A 17664-nucleotide genomic window follows, 5' to 3' on the forward strand; every position below is an offset into this window, starting at 1 on the left:
CTCTTCCCTAATCTCTGAAGGAAACTCTGTGTGTGTGTGTGTGTGTGTGTGTGTGTGTGTGTGTGTGTGTGTGTATAAACATTTATGTAGTATATATATGTTTATATACATATATATGTATATGTATATGTGTATATGTATAATAACAGCTAACATTTATATAGTACTTACTGTGTGGTAGGTACTGTGCTAAACACTTTACAATGATTTGCTCCTCACAGTAACCCTGAGAGGTAGGTGCTATTATTACCCGCATTTTACAGATAAGGCAGCTGAGGCAAACAGAGGTTGTATTACTTGCCCAGGGACCCACAGCTACTAAGTGTCTGAAGCTGTATTTGAACTGGATGTGTCTATACACATTTATATGTATGTGTATTTATGTGTGTACATGTATATACATATCACATATGTATATATACATATATGTATGTATTTATGTGTATGTGTGTATATACATATATATTCTTATTTTCTGTGTCTTCCTTTTTTTGATATAGGCTGATACCTTGACATCCTATTTAACTGCCTTTTATGTCTCCCTCCTACAACTAACATAATTTTTCATCATAGAATTTGTTCTACCTCTCTCTTCTTTATATCTCTCCCTCCTACCTCATTCTGCCCTTACCCTTTTTCCCTAATTCTCCCCCTCCACTTCTAAATTTCTTTCCATATTCCTATATTGTGACTCCACCTTCTTCCTCTTAACTTTCTGCCTTTTATCTCAGAACTCTCTCCATTCTGCTGTTTTGTTTTGGTTTGGTTTTTTGAAGTTGCCTTTGTCCATTGAAATTGTTGGCTTTAAGACTTTTGAATGCAGTAAAAAACCTTGATAATTTGCCCAGATCTGGGGGGAAAGGTCAATCTGAAATAATTAGAGCTTTAAAAAGAAGTTCCATTCTCTTACTTTCAAGGAGATAGAATAACTGTTGACAGAGAAATGGTGAGCAGGGCTTGTGCATTTATTCTTTTTTTTCCTAAACATTTGTTAGATACCTACTATGTACAAGCCACATTGTCAGGCATACCAGAAATGAATGAAAAGCATTTATTGTTCTCATTATGTACTCATCTTTGGGTATATAAATATAAAAGCAAGAAGCCCAGATCCCTAAGGAACTTACATTTTAATTGGTGTAACAACATTTAGAGGGTTGTGATGGTTATGGAAGACATCATTCACTGGGAAACAATAAAGTTATAAATGGAATTGGACTGGAAAGACAGAGCAGAAAATTAACAGACCTTTTCAGAGGCAAATGTACTATTAATATGATTACTGATCTCTGAGTAAAAGGTGCAAAAGGGTAGTAGTGGGAAACTAGAGGTACACATGCCGAGACCAGATGAAGATAAGGCTGTTTGTTCCCAAGAAATGGGTAGTCTGGTAACATCTCCTCCCAGACATGGTCTCTGGTTTGGAGGATAGATCAGTAAGTAGTGGTAGAGTAGAAAAGGGCATAGTGAAGAGGAGGCTGCATGATATCCCAGAAAGTACAGGGCCAAGTGACTTTGATCCTCCTAGTCATTCCTAGGGACTATGAAGTATTGCGCAAGGTTTCATCCATCACTGAGATCCTATGATTTGATGACTGAAGCCCACAAAGAATATTTTGAGAAATATGACCAAGAGGCAGCTAGGTGGCACAGTGGATAGAGTACAAACCCTGGAGTCAGGAGGACTTGAGTTCAAATCCAGCCTCAGACACATAACACTTATTAACTGTGTGACTCTGTGCAAGTCACTTAACCCTGATTGCCTCACCAAAAAAAAAAAAAAGAGAGAGAGAGAGAAATATGACCAAGATAAATGAAATCACCATTGACCTCAATACACACACATACAAACACACAAACACATGCACACATATACACCACACACATCAAACCTCCAAAACCAAATAGAAACATAGATTTGAATCATTGAATCTTAGATTTGATGGAGACTTCAAAGGTCATTTATTCCAATTTCCTAACCATTGCGTATATGTCCCCTCTGACAACCCTGACAAGTATGGCCTTTAGCGATTAAAGGTATTCCAGAAGTAGACAAGAGTAACCTTTGAATAACAGGCTGCTTTCTCTAGTAATAATGCAATTATCAATCTCTGGCCCCAAATCCTTTCAGAGTTCAAAATCAGATTTCTAATAGATTCTCTGTGTTCATGGTAAATAGCATCTTTTTTAGGGAAGTACTAAGAATAACTGGTCTTCAGGTCTATGGCCAGCAACATTGTATCACTGTCAACAAAATTCAGATATTTGCCCCAGTATCAAGAAGACCAGGATCAAAAGTCCAAAACCAAAGCTGGTTATCTGATAGAAAATCAAGGCACAGAAGGATGAAGTAGGACATGGGACTGACCTGACACTGATAGCACCATAAATCCAGACATGAAAGGGCCCTTAGAAGTCATTTAGTACAAACCCCCACCCCTTTTATTTAGATGAGGAAACTGAGGCCCATAGAATTTAAATGATTTGCCTAAGTTCACCCAGGTAGTAATGTAGAGCCAGATTTCCAATTCATCTTCTGACTTTGAGATCAGTGTTCTCTGCACTGTACTTGAAGCCCAACTAGAGGATACCAGAAAACCAGAATCACAGAATCTCAGGGTTGGAAGGGACCTCAGAAGAAACTCAGTGCAACTAGTACCTGACTACATTTTTGTTCAGTCATTTCAGTCACATCTGACTCTTCGTGATCCCATTTGAAGTTTTCTTGGCAGAGATACTGAAGTGGTTTGTCATTTCCTTCTCCAGTTCATTTTACAGATGAAGAACTGAGGTAAACGGGGTCATTTGACTTGCCCAGGGCCACAGAACTAGTAAGTATCTGAGGCCATATTTGAACTCACAAAGACGATTATACCTGACTCCAAACCTGGCACTCTATCAACTGCATTACCTAGTTGCCCCCACCTGAATAAGAACCCTCCTATAACAACTTTAACAAGAATCTACTATCTCCTAAAGCAATTCAATCCATTTTTTTCTAATCAAGGGTATGTGAGTAAACACACTTTTAAATTTAATCCACATTATTAACATTTTCTACATTACTTTCTTAAAGCTAGACCATCAAAAGTCTCAAAACTAAACATCTCATTTCCTTCAATCAGTCCTCCGCCAGATCTCTGCTTGATGTAAAAAAAGATGTAGATATAGCAACATATGGCACAGTTAAATTTCTCTGAAGCCAAATAGCTTTAATGCAATAACAGGGGCAGAAACTTAGAGATACAATGGATCAAAGACTGGCCCTAGGGAAAATACAAAGTTTAGATGAGTCTCTGTTTCTGTCCTCATGAAGTCTACTTGAGGAATCTTCACAAAGACAACTAGCTATAACACATAATATCATAATATTACATTAGAGAAGTGCAAAACAAACTGAAATGGGAATTCTAAGCTGGGAGCATCACAAGGAGAAATGATAGCCAAAATCAATTGCTTGACATGAGCAGCAAAAAAATTGTGGCAAAAAGATATGATGCCATCATGGTAGACCATTTTCCCTTCAACTTTCAAACAAAACATGTTGGTGTTAAGGGTGGAGATGTGTTAATGGGTATACCAGCTTTTAGCCCTCCTTCCTACTGGGTTCTATAAACTTGACAGCATCGTTTTTTGGTTTAGTTTTTTTTTTTAATTGCATATTTCTTAAGGTGTTAAACAATATAGCACAATGTACTACAATATTATACATGGGAGCATCATGCGTCTTGGACTCCTGACCACCAGTCTTCTCCTGGGATATTCTGAGGAAGGACTAGGATAGTGATACACATTCCTTTGGTTATCCATAAGTGTGGATCATTTTCCTGTAAGAATAATTTGGAGGAATCATTGATTCTCTCAAATGCCAGAGGATCATTGGAGCACTATTTACAAGGAACATCCCATGCCCTATCATGAGGGAGAGAAATACCTAGTGACTCTTTAAAGGTTGAGGTCAATAGATGTTCTCTTAGGTAATTGTCAGCTCTTCAGTCAATAGATACTTGTTTATTTATTGTAAAAATAGCATGGATAAATAGCATGACAAGGAAAGAATTAATATCATTCAACTGTCTACTATGTGCAAGGCACTGAGCTAAATGCTAAAGATACAAATATAAAAAAGAAAACATTTCCTGCTCCCAAGGAGATTACAATCTAAGGCGGCAAGACAGCACACAGAAGAAAGTTGAAAAGCATGTTGAGAAAGAAGGGGAAGTACTCAGGGTTGGGAAATGATGGAGAAGTCCAAAGGAGCACAGTCTGTGGCTACAGAAGAGGTAGCTGGTCTGGGGACCCTCCTTCAGTGGAAGTTTGGGGGAGAGCAATTTGTTCCACTCTGTAATCAAAAAGTCAGAGGGTACTTGTGATATGTGAGTACCAAGGCTGAAGCAATCAATTTTGCAGGATGATGAGGTTCCTGGGGCCACAATAGAAAAGTCCCAAGGACTAAAGCTGGCTTCACTGTCAGTTCTCTGTCCCTGACTCTTCATGAAGTCTTCTGATAGTCTTCACATTGGCTAAATGAAATCAATGGGATTATTTACCAAGTGCTAGGGTGAACAACACTGTTCTAATTCATCATTGTTCATTTGTTGGAGTGCAACATGTGAAAATGAACTAAAGCAGGGTGGGGAGCCTACAGCCTCAAGGCTACATATGGCCCTCTAGGCCCTCAGCTGTGGCCCTTTGACTGAAGGCAAACTTCACAGAATAAATCCCCTTAATATAAGGATTCGTTCTGTAAAACTCGAACTCAGTTAAAAGGCCACAAGGACCCAAGGACCAAGAGGGCCACATGTGGCCTGGGGGTCGCAGGTTCCCCACCCCTTAACAAAACCTGCCTTTTCATGTAGAAAACTCTGGGATATCTCACTGATGTGACAACTATCATATTCAGTGGTGTGTAGCAGATGAAACTGTCAAACTGCTAATTCCTCCATATAATTCTTAGCCAAAATGAAGTATTCTGGGTCCTAAAAAGAACTTCACTAGTGTAATAGCCCCGATTTTATTTCCAGAAATCATCACGGGGAGATTTGGATTCGACACTATACTATACTATGAAACTAACCATGCATGTCTATTATTACACTGTATTGAAAACCTGGGTAAATAGCATCCCAAGGAAAGAATTAGTAATACTCAAATTGGCTGATATGAACAAAATTGGTTCTTCTTCAATAAACAGTTAATCTGAGTTCAGGGGACAAACTTTTTTTCATCTTCTCCCCTGTGTCCCTTTCACTTTCTCTACAGTCTTGTAATGATTCAACATCACTCAATTGAATTTAACAAACATTTAACAAGCACTTTCTATTGCAAGGTTCTGTGATTCTTTGTCTACACTTAAAGATCCACATAAAGATAACACTGAGGAGCAAATTAACCTACAAACATGTCCCTGTTGGTGAAATTTTCTTTCTAGTCTATGTCATCTCTTCCAATCAGGAACTATTTCTTATACATCTTACACATCTTATACATATGTATGCATACATATGTGTATATATATGGATTTAGCTGCAGATATAAAGATTAGGGAGTATGGACTGTAGAGCTGAATGAATATCAACCATAAAAGTGACCCTGGAATGTGACATTTTTAAAAAAATGGTTCTTGATATCTGTTTGATTTGGATCATTTCCTTTTTTCTCATGAAGGAAAAGTAGAGTATGTGCTTTTATGAAACCGTAGGAAGATCAGCTTCATAAAAAATTGTGTTTATGTATAGCAGTTCATGGCTCCTAGTAGATAACTATTAATTACTATTTGACTAAACTCTGCAAAGCTGGGAAAATCCCTAACCACTCTAAACCTCAGTTTCTTCATCTGTTAAATGTGCAGATTAGATGAGATGCCCTCCAAAGTCTCTTCCAGCTCTAAATTTATGCCCCTATCATTGCCAAATATCCTTTCATCTAATTAAATGCCTGTGAATAAGCATGTGTCACTGGTCTTGCTTATTTTCTAGCAAAAATTACAGCCAAGGAAATAAATTTGTCCAATACTCGAGGGTGGGAGGGAATTTTTCCATTCATTTTCAGTCATGTTCAACTCTTTGTGACCTCTTTTGGGAGGGTTTCTTGGCAAAGATACTGGAGTGTGTTGCCATTGCCCTCTCCAGCTTATTTTACAGATGAGGAAACTGAGACAAATAGGGTTAAGTGACTTGCCCAGGGTCATACAGCTAATAAGTATCTGAACTAGAGGAAATAGGTCCCCTTTCCTAAACTTTCACAATCTCTAATAGGCTTAGTTTTATTCCAAGATGCTGCTAAGAATACTTGTTACTGCCTTTAGCCACATTACTGGATGAAAAGCAATCAGAAATAAAAACACAGCTAACCAGGCTGAAACTGTGCCTGACTTAAAGCTCATGTGCAAGGATGAGGACACCTCCAGAGAACTCTTGGAGGGATCCCTGCCAGATATAGTGTGCTTCTCTTTTGACATTCAACTCTCCACTCCACATAAAAGCTATGAAGGTATGTCAAGGTCACAGAGGTACCTAACTATAAAAGAATATATCTGGCTGCCAAAGGGCTTACCCTTAGGGGAGGAAGTGGTAAGAACAGATACAATTTATGAGAATATAGAAATTGCATGTAGTACAATAACTAAGGTCTTTTTCTGTGACGCATGCCTTGAAACCTCAGGCTCCCTGACATCAACATTGTCTAAGGTGACTTTCAGGAAACAAAAAGAAATGTAAGAACATCTGGTAGGGGATGGTGCAATAATGAGAAAGTAGAGGGAATGACTAGCAGCAGATCTGAAAGTGCCATTCATAAAGAACTCATCAAAGAGGGGAAAGGCATCTGGAGTTATTAAGAAAAGTACAGGGAGAGCAAATAACTCAAGAATGATAAATAGAATATACCAGTGTTACAGATACTATGATGCATCTAAACTAGGAAGCTTTTAAGGTCAAGGTGAATAGAGTAAAGCTACTGTGGATACAGTATGAAATCAGAAAACAAAGATGTAAATAAGTGAATAATGAAGGAAGGGAATTAGAGGAGCTCTGAATGGTGGTGACAACGTGATGTCATGGAATGAATACTGGACTGAGATTTCAGAGACCTATTTTTTAATTTTGACTCAGCCTTTAGTTTGTATGACAGTGGGAAAGTTATAATCTCTCTGTGCTTCAGTTTTCCTCTCTGAAAAAGGTGGGATTGTACAAGATAATATTGAAGGTTCTTTAAATCTGTGGTTTTAAATCATTGTCTTGAATTTTATTTTTTTTTTATATTGAACTTTACTGGATGAAGAAACTAAGTAACTGGATGTTTTAGTGACCAAAGAAAAACAGGAAACCGGGTGAATGGAAATTTAAATTTGTTCACATGTGGCATCTGTAAAATGTGTTTGATTTTATTATATTTTTTATCACTTAACAGTGTATTTCCATTTATAAACATAGATTGTGGACACATGAGTATCTCTACATATACAAACACATACACATATACACTCATATGCATACGTGTCTATAGTAAAACCTTGATTATCCAGCATCATCTGGGGATAAGGTAATGTGGATAAATGAATTTTCAAAGTAGCTGACATTTTTAATCTTTTAAATACTGAATTATCTTTTCATTACTTTTATTGAGAGCTTTCTAAATTGAAACACACTTCTCTGCCTTCTACACCTGGGTTTTCTAATATAATATACTTCTTTTTAATGACTGTCCTTCTGTACAACAGTTATAGTATGATTACTATACATACTATATGTATGCATACATATATATGTATATATGGATTTAGCTGAAGATATAAAGATTAGGGAGTATAGAATGTAGAGTTGAATGAATATCGACCATAAAAGTGACTCTGGAATTTGACACTTTAAAAAAATAGGTTCTTGATATCTGTTTGATTTGGATCATTTCCTTTTTTCTCACGAAGGAAAAGTAAGAGTATGTACTTTCATGAAACCATAGGAAGTATAACATGATCACCTTCATAAAAAATTAATGATTGCATGAAAGGCTAAAGCAACCAATTGGTTACCTTGTCTTCCAAAAAACACCTTTTCTTCACTATTGCTGTTGTTAGCTTTTGTGACTTATCAACAGTATTCAAAATATTACCTGTTATTTCTGCACCGATAGACTAACACAACAAATCACAAGCATCTCTAGTCAGCTTATACCTAGGAAAGTAGTGAGAAGGTTGATGCTGTGATCAATTCCTGGATCTGACTCTCACTAACTGTGTTGCCTTGGATAAATCACTTTATTTCTCAAAGTCTCAGTTTCCTCTTCTGTTACACTTGGATAACAATGCCTGTAGTATTTCCCTCATAAGGTTATTGTGAGGAGCATGCTTTAGAAGCCTTCAACAACATTCTATAAATGTAAATTATTACCAGGACCACATTCACATCTCATTTCCAAAATTTGTCTATGAAGTATGAAAGAAAAATGTCCCTCAGCAAGAATCTGTATCAAGACATTTTCATAGTAATTTACTCCAAAACACAGAGACTTAAATTAACTAGGAATTTATCCCTCAGTTAAGTACCACAAGTAATGCCTGAGGTAAGTGCCAAGAAGGATGACCTCAGTTGAGCCGTGTGTTGCATAGTGGGCAAGGGGATATTGTCCCATGGAGAGAAGAGAGGATTCCAAGAATACTAGACTAAGGCTTTGATGTTGAGAGGGAAGAAGACCAGGGTGGGGCAGTGGAGAGCTCAATGCAGCAGCCATCTGGTGGTTTTCCATTTTAATTACTCTTTCCAACTAAGTGATAAGCTCTGTTTTCTCTATCAAGAGACAGCTCTGTGGTCAGTGAGTAGAATGTTGGGCCTAGATTGAGAAAAAGCTGAGTTCAAATCCAGCCTCAGATACTTACTAGTGGTGGGGCCCTAGGCAAGTCACTTAACCCCTGTCTGCTTCAGTTTCCTCAGCTATGAAATGTCAATAATGATAGAACATATCTCTCAGAGTTGTTGTAAGGATTAAATTAAATAATGCTCAGCACAGTGTCTGATACATAGTAGGTACTTAATAAATATTTATTTCTTCTCTTCCTTCTTCCTGCCAAAGGACTTTCAAGTACTGTCAGTCCCCTCTGAACTTGGCACAAAAAAGACAATTCTCAATCAATCTACCAAAGTTACAACTCTGTCCAGATTCATAATTTTTTCATGACACTTCTGCAAAGGATTAATATACTAAGAGAGATGGTATATCAGTGGCACATGATGGACAGAGGGCCTGCATCAGAGTCAGGAAGACCTGAATTCAAATCCTGTCTCTGACACATACTAGGTAAGTGACCAAGTCAATTAGCCTCTCGGTACCCCCAACCTGCTCTCTCAGATTATCAGTTACAAAGTAGATGCTTATTTGCATTGGTGGAAAGAGTTTCTGACAGGATAGTTCTATGCCAATAAAATCCCAAGCCTGGGCCAAACTTTTATAGACATGATATTAGGTCATAAATTTCTTTCAAAGTATCCTTAATATTTGACTTTTAACAATTTCACACATAAACAACATTAAATGTTGTATCATTGGTGTTATGAAAGCCCACATAACAGATCAAAGTTTCAATGAAATTTCTTGTTTCAAAGGAGAGAAGATGGAACATTATTCTGACTAATACCCAGCTGCATATGGTAAGTGAATGAGGTAACACTGGAAAGTGAAAATTATCACTAGAGATTCCTCGAGATTAACTCCATAATTATCTAGCAATTATAATCCTTAGGTAAGACTATGTGTCTGAAATGATTTTTCATTAAATTAAAAAATGATAGAAAAAAAAATGAGTGCTCTTTGTCAATCACTACATACCTTTGTGTAATTCAAGCAATAGGTAAATTGTGGCATACAGCCAAGGTATCATGTTCAACTCCTCGCTCTCTCACTCTCCACATCCAATCTATTTACTTCAACTCTGCAACTTCACTTGTATATGCCTTCTACTCTCCTGTGACGTAACTACTCTAGCACAAACCCTCATCACCTTGTGCCTGGACTATTGCAATAGCCTCCTGATGGGTCTGCCTGCTCAAGTCTCTCCTCACTCCAATCCATTCTCCATTCAGCCACTAAAGTGACTTTCCTAAAGGGCAGGTCTGATCATGTCACCCTCCCTACTAAATAAACTCTGCTGGCTCCTTCTTGCCTCTAGAAGTACAAAATGCTCTGTTTGGCATTCAAAGCCCTTCATGATCTTGTCTTCTTACACCTTCCTCTCCACCACATAGTCTTCAATCCAGTGTCACTGGCTTCCTTGTTGTCCCATGAATAAGACTATTTCTCAGCTCCAGGGATTTTCTCTGGTCGTCCCTCATGCCTGAAATGGTTCTCCCTCCTCATCTTCACCTACTGGTTCCTCTGGATTCCTTTAAATCCCAACCAAAATCTCATCTTCTGCAGAAACTTCTCTTAATTATGATGCTTCCCTTCTTCTATTTACTTTTTAGTTATCCTGTAGATAGCTAGTTTATGTGTGTGTGTGTGTGTTCTTGTTGTTTTCCCCATAAGATTGTAAACTCATTAAGAATAAGGAGTACCTTTTGACTCTTTTTGTAGTCCCCATGCTTAGCACAATGTCTAGCACATGGCACATGGTTGGTGCTTATTAAATATTTATTGACTGACATCGTTGAAAGTTTTAAGATAATCATAAGAATATAGATTTAGAGTGAGAAGGAGACTGAACAATTATTTTATTTCATGTGATCATTTTACAGATGAGAAAACTGAGTCCCATGTAAGTTAAATGGCTTGCCCAAGATTTTAACTCAGGTCTTTGGATTCCAATTCCAGTGTACATGATAGTTTTCAGTGATAGAACTATCCAGTAACTATTCTTAAAGTGATCCTGAAGCATTAGCACATAGAACAAGTGATCTGTTTTTATATTGTTGAAGTCCAGTTAGAGAGTTACTTCCTTAGTTATATTACTTGCTACAGGAGGGAGCTGTACAGCAGCAATTTTCACCACAAGCTGGAAGGTGATAAACAGGAATTAAAACCTTACATTGGGACAGCTAGGTAGTACAGTGAATAGAGAAATGGGCTGGGAGTCATTTTCCTGAGTTCAAATTTGACCTCAGACACTTATTAGTTGTGTGATCCTGGACAAGTGACTTAACCCTGTTTGTCTGTTAAGTGTCTGTAAAGTGAGCAGGAGATGGAAACAGCAAACCACTCCAGTATCTTTGCCAAGAAAATCCCAAATGGGGATCACAAAGAGCTGGACACACTAAAGTGGCTCAACAACAACAAAAACTCACTTTTGGCTGCCAATGACTGAGTGCCACAAACTGTTTGAAAGCTATACAGAACAAAGACCTTCCCTTTCATCCTAATATTGAAATCTTCACTCTGTCCTCCAGGCTGTATCTCTTTATTCACCCACTAGACTGCTTTCTCCTCATCCCAAGCCTTGATCCTTTATCCTTTAAGCTTTCCTTGATCTCTGACCAAAGATGTTTTGGCAAATGTTGTCCTGTTTCCTTGCTCATCCTCTATCTCCCATCCTCCTGCAACCAAAAGCACTTTGATTTCTTTAGGAGGAGAAATTGGAAAACACTACTCAAAATAGACCAGTATTATCAGCACTGGAAAATCATGCAAAGGATAGGCTGTTTTAGGAATGAACAATGTAAAGAAGACACAAAATCCTAATGGGATTGGATGGCTTGCTAATTATTTTGCCATAAGCTTTCTACTGCTGCATTTCATCCAACACAAAATATGAATTAAACTATACATGGATTACATTTGCTTATGATTCACACTAGGGCATAAATGAGTGGTATGATCTTTAGTACTGAGTGTAGGTTTCCAAGGGTAGGGGAACTACAGATATGAAAGTGAAGGAAGAATGGTAAGGGCACAGACAAGGAAGACTGGAAGTATTTGTGATCTCTTCCTACTCTTATAAATTTCCAGAGACTCCTTCCAAATCTGTCCGTAGGAAATGATATTCAATCACTCACTTCTTAGTATGAATTTATTAATGTGTCACTTCCCAAGGATAGTTTTATTTGAAAATTTTATCCATAATTTTGGAAAGAAAGGATCTTCCCATTTCTAAAGGAATTTTAAACATCAATAAGCAAGCAGGACAGACGTTTTCATGTAAGGAACCCTTCCCAAAGCCCCTGAAATTATAGCACAAAAATGTCCTCTCTACCTCTGGGTAAGATCAGACCTTTTCCAAATTTCTCATCCATAGAATTAACTTCTGTTCCTATCTTTATTCTTTCCTCAATCTTGCATGCTTTCATTTCCTCCTTTCCACTGAGATTTCCCTAAATCCTACCTCAGCTCAATTTGAGAAAAGATTTTCATTTACTACTACTATATTTCTAAAGCATCACATCCTTCTGAGCACTTTTGTCTACCTGGTTACAAAATTTCTGTGTCAAGGATTGTTTTGTAGCTTCACAAAATGTTATTATCCTTTGGTGAGCAAAGTAAGCAGCCACCTAGAGAGCACAAACCATGATAAGAGACATTTACAAAATATCATTGTTCAAAAATACATGCGATTTTACTAATAATCTCTATCTGGATTCAGATGTTAGAAAGAAAGTAAAGCTTGGATGGACAGTGATGCAGAGAGGTAAAATTGTAAACCTTGCCTGAAGTGTCCCTTATTCTGACTCTGATTCTTATGTAGAGCTAAACAGACACACACACACACACACACACACACACACACACACACACACACACACCCCACTCCAACATGTACTTGCAAAGATGAAATGCAAAGTGAATTGATGGCACTACAATCCCACAGCTTTGTTGATATACCTCTAGTGCAATCATAGTGTTGCAGAAAGAATGCTAGATGAAGAGTTAGGAGACTTGGGTTCTAGTCCTAGTTCTACCACTAACTAATTACAAATGCCTTAAAGGCAGTGTTGGAGCCAAGATGACAGAGTAGAGAAAGCACTCAGTTGAGCTCTTACAGCATTCCCCTCCAACGAACTTTAAAATAACACCTCAAATCAAATTTTGAAGGGGCAGAGCCATCAAAAGGACAGAGACATTTATCTAGCCCAAGACAAAATAGGTCATAAAGAGAAATCTGTGACATGGGGCAGAAGGTTGGCCTGAAGCCCACATGAATGAAATACCAGTGGTAGGAATAGGTGGTAGTGGCAGAAGTAGTAAGGCCTTCAGGAGGTTTCAAGCCAGAGACAATCTGGTTAGAAAGAGATTATAGGGTACCCCTTTGGTAGCACTGTAGGTAGGACCAGACTCTAGCAACTCCATGGCTATACCAATATCTCAATCATAGTTCAAAGGTAGAGAGGAGCATTTTGGGTCAAGAGGGTATAAAGCACTGAAGGGCAGTATCACTTCTGATCCCAAAGAAGGAGGGACCCTGAAGAACAATATTGATTGTAATCCTAAGGCCCTTCCTGGGTAATCAACCCAATGCAGACCAAGAAAGCAGTGACCATATCTCCCCCCAGATCACATCACCTTAGAAGCAATAAAAACTTCCAAACACCCAGAACTAGTTCTGAAATCAGCATTGCATAAAAGTCTGAAGTTTGAGACAATGCCCCCACACATACATGCACACCACAACAGATCCCAAAACTAACTTAAAATCCTGAATCAAGAAATAGGGTGTAACATGATAAAAAAAAAATTTAAAAAAGAACCTGACCATAAAAAATACTGCAGTGAAAGAGAAAATCAAGACACAAACTCAGAAGATAGTGAAGTCAAAACAGTTAAAGCATCAAAAAAAAATATGAATTGGAAACAAACCCAACAAGAATTCCTGGAAGAGCTTTAAAAAAGTGCCTTTAAAAATCAAATAAGAGTGGGACAGCTAGGTAGCACAGTGGATAGAGTACTGGCCCTGAAGTCAGGAGGACCTGAGTTCAAATCTAGCCTCAGACCAAATACTTGACACTTACTAGCTGTGTGACCCTAGGCAAGTCACTTAACCCCAATAGCCTAAAAAAAAAATCAAATAGGAGTGGTTGAAGAAAAATAGGTAAAGAAGTGAAAGCAAGGGAAGAAAATTATGAAGAGATAATTAACAACTTGGTAAAAGAGGCCAAAAAAAAGTACTGAAGAAAATAACTTTGTAAAAAAACAGAATTAGCCAAATGGAAAACCAGATACAAAAATTCACTGATGAAAAAACTTTTGGAAAGTATAACTGGCCAAATGGAAAAAGACATACAAAAGCTTACTGAAGAAAATAATTCCTTAAAAATTAGAATTGGGCAACTGGAAATTAATGGCTCCATGAAACATCAAGAAAGAATAAAACAAAGTCAAATGAATAAAAAATTAGAAGAAAATGTGTTTTTCATTGGAAAAACAACTGGCTTAGACAATAGATCAAGGAGGGATAATTTGAGAATTATTAGATTACCTAAAAGCCATGATCACAGAGAGTCTAGATATCATATTTCAAAAAATTATCAAGGAAAATTGTCCTGATATCCTCAAACCAAAGAGTAAAACATAAATTGAAAGAATTCACCCATCACCACCTGAGATTCCAAAATGAAAACTCTCAAGAACATTATAGCCAAATTTCAGAGTTCCTAGGTAAAAGAGAATATACTTTAAGTAGCCAGAAAGAAACTATTCAAATACTGTGGATCCATAGTCAGATATAATAGCTACCACATTAAAAAAGAGAAGGGCTTAGAATAGATATTCTGGAAGGTAAACAAGTTGGAATTGCAACCAAGAATAAGCTACCCAGAAAAGCTGAATATAATCCTTCAAGGGGAAAAATGGATATTTAATGAAATAGAGGAACTTCAAGCATTCCTGATGAAAAGTTCAGAACTGAATAAAAAATTTGACTTTTAAATACAAAAGAAGCCCAAAAAGATAAATATGAAAGGGAAATAATAAGGGTTCAATAAGGTTTTTACCTGTCTATACCCGTAACTTTTTACCTGTCTATATGGGAAGAGGATACATATGTCTTCCAAGAACTTTTTTCCCTTGTTAGGGCAGTTTGAAGACTTCTACAAAGAAAGAGGATACAGTCAAAAGTCATTATGTTGGGATGATGTAAAAGAATGGAAATGCAAGAAAGAAGGATGCTGTGGGAGAAAGGAAAGGGAAAGGAAGAATTGGAAAAACTATCTCATATAAAAGAAGTATGCAAGGAAGAACTTTTATATTGGAAAGGAAAATGGTGGGTGGGGGGGAAATACTTGAATTTCACTCAATATGAATTGGTTCAAAGAGGGAAAATTGCATGCTCAATTGATAAAATATATCTATCTTACCTAACCAAAAAGTAGGAGGGGAAAGGGATAAGAAGAAGGAGGAGTGATAAAAAAGGAGGACAGATAAAGGAATGTGGTGTTCATAAGCAAAACAGACTTTAGAGGTGGGGCACTGAGCAACTTAGGAACTGAGCCAGATATAAAAAATAATATTCTTTTCCCAGTTGATAAATGGCCAAAGGATATGAACAAGCAGTTTTCAGAAGTAGAAATCAAAGCTATCAATAGTCCCTTGAAAAAATGCTCTAAATCATACAAATTAGAGAAATGGAAATTAAAACAAATTATGAAGTAACACCAGATTGGCTCACATAACAGAAAAGGAAAAATGGCAAATTCTGGAGGGGATGTGGAAAAATTGGGACACTGATGCACTGTTAGTGGAGTTGTGAACTAGTCTAATCATTCTGAAGAACACTTTGGAACTACATCCAAAGTGCTATACAACTGTCATAAAGAGATGAAGGAAAAGTGAAAAGGACCTATTTATACAAAAATATTCATGGCAGCTTTTTTGTGGTGACAAAGAATTGGAAATTGAGGGGATGCCCATCAATTGGGAAATGCTGAACAAGTTGTGGCATATGCTTGTGATGGAAAACTATTGTGCTATAAGAAACCCAAGAAGACATATATGAAGTGATGCAAATTGAAATGAGTTGAACCAAGAGAACATTGTTCACAAAAACAGCAGTATTGTATGGTGATCATCTGTGTTAGCTATTCTCAGCAATACAATGATACAAGACAATCCCAGAGGCCCCTTGATGAAAAATGCTATTTGTCTCCAGAGGAAGAAGTGATTAAACTCTGAATTCAGGTTGAAGCATACTATTTTTTAAGTTTTCTTTATTTTTATTTTGTTTGTATTTTCTTTTACAACATGGCTCATATGGAAATATGTTTTGTGTGGCTTCACATTATAATACACATCAAACTGCCTGCCTTCTCTAGAAAGTGGGAGGGGAGGGAGGGAAGAAGAGAATTTGGAACTCATTTTTGAAATGATTTTTAAAATGTTTATATGTAATTGGGGAATATGTAATGAAACAAAAAAAAATTAAAAAGCAATGATCCCAACTTCTTTGTTTCTCTATATAATAGCTTACAGCCAGGAAGACCTGAATTGAGATCCTGCCTCTGTTATTACCTAGAAGAATATGTACACATCAGTAAACTTCTCTCAACTTCAGTTTCTTCAACTGTACAACGAGAATAACACCTGTAGTGTGAGGCAACATGGCATCATCATAGAGAGACAGGCTTAGGGCCACAAAAACCTGGAATAATGTCTCACCTCTGAAGCACATTGGCTATGATGTGACTCTGGTCAAGTCATTTAACCTCTCAGTGTTCTAGGAATCTCTTTAAGACTCTAAGTTGAAGAAAAGGTATGCCTGCTTTGGCAGAGATAGTTTCCTCACCTGGGAGTTCCCTATGCCAATGAAACCATTCATTCAGTTGTAATGCCTGCATAAGAACATTTGAATAAGCATTGCCAAGTCCTCCAAAAACTGCCACTAGGACAGAAATATTATGTGTCAAATCCTGACTTAGTTCTCAAAAGCCACTATAATATTCTACTATGGTATCTTTCTGGTTCTGGAGTCAAAAAAAAAAAGCCTGCTTCTTTCTAAGAAAGGTAGAAAAACCTTTCCTTGAAATTCTGTGAATCCATTTCACATGAAGTTGGCCAATTTTTTGAACACAAGTGATTTTTTATAGAATAGCTTTTTTTCATATCCATTTTCAACATATGACATTAGGTATTCTTCATTATAGACAGTGATAAAAATAAGAACTGAACTTGTAATTTCACTAGTATGGGGGACAATTCAGGTTGGCGTCTTTTCTGCAAAATATAGTCTTACAGTTACCTAGAGCCCTAAGGGGTTAGATTTGCCCAGTATCACAAAGCCAGCACATGTCAGATGCAGTACTTAAATCATCCAAGGCTGATGCTCTATACCATGCTGCCTTTTTTCATGATAGATACAAACTTAAAATAGCTCTTGACATGAAAATTTAGGAAACTCCATTTTCTAGAAAGAATGGTGGTGATTATGGGTCAGTTTTTACCACCCAGATGATAATCCATCATTTAGGAGATCATCCATGATCTATCTTTTCATGGCTCTGGCAACAAATTCTTGAAAAGTCAATTGGCTGATCAGTTTGTCAACATGGTGCTAAGCAAGCAATTTGACTAGTTCAAATTAACCAGTTTTTCAGCTGAATTGAATGAATAGACAGGTCCCATTGAATAAGCATTTGTATATCCAACAGTGCTGGGCTCCCTGCCAAAGGAAGATATCTGTGACACATGAGTGTTTTTATTTTGTGTAAACACAGCCATGGTGAATTCATTTCTTCCATTTGGACTCAGAAGGATGCT

Source organism: Phascolarctos cinereus, unplaced genomic scaffold (assembly GCF_003287225.1).
Source record: "Phascolarctos cinereus isolate Bilbo 61053 unplaced genomic scaffold, phaCin_HiC Scaffold_726;HRSCAF=1367, whole genome shotgun sequence".
In the NCBI taxonomy this organism is placed as follows: domain Eukaryota; kingdom Metazoa; phylum Chordata; class Mammalia; order Diprotodontia; family Phascolarctidae; genus Phascolarctos; species Phascolarctos cinereus.